The sequence below is a fragment of the Merops nubicus genome, unplaced genomic scaffold (assembly GCF_000691845.1).
Source record: "Merops nubicus isolate BGI_N331 unplaced genomic scaffold, ASM69184v1 scaffold23063, whole genome shotgun sequence".
NCBI classification, from domain to species: domain Eukaryota; kingdom Metazoa; phylum Chordata; class Aves; order Coraciiformes; family Meropidae; genus Merops; species Merops nubicus.
This window is the reverse complement of record NW_008597180.1, coordinates 8,514-8,764: the sequence shown is the minus strand read 5'-3', so window position 1 is coordinate 8,764 and position 251 is coordinate 8,514.

Here is a 251-nt window from a genome sequence, read left to right as displayed (position 1 = left end):
AACCCACCTGGCTGTGACCCTGGGCACCCTGCTGTGGGTGAGCTGCTGGAGCAGGGGGTGGATGAGATGATCTCCAGAGGTCCCAGCCACGGAAGTGGTTTGCCCACAGCCTGCCCAGCCCTCTCTGCTCCTTCAGCACGGGCTGGGGCCCAGGGAGGTGGAGAGGCAGTGCCAGGGCCATCCCTGCTCCCCAGGTCTCCCCTCAAACCTTCCCTCCTCGCTGCTGGGCCTCATCCAGGAGCGACACAGCC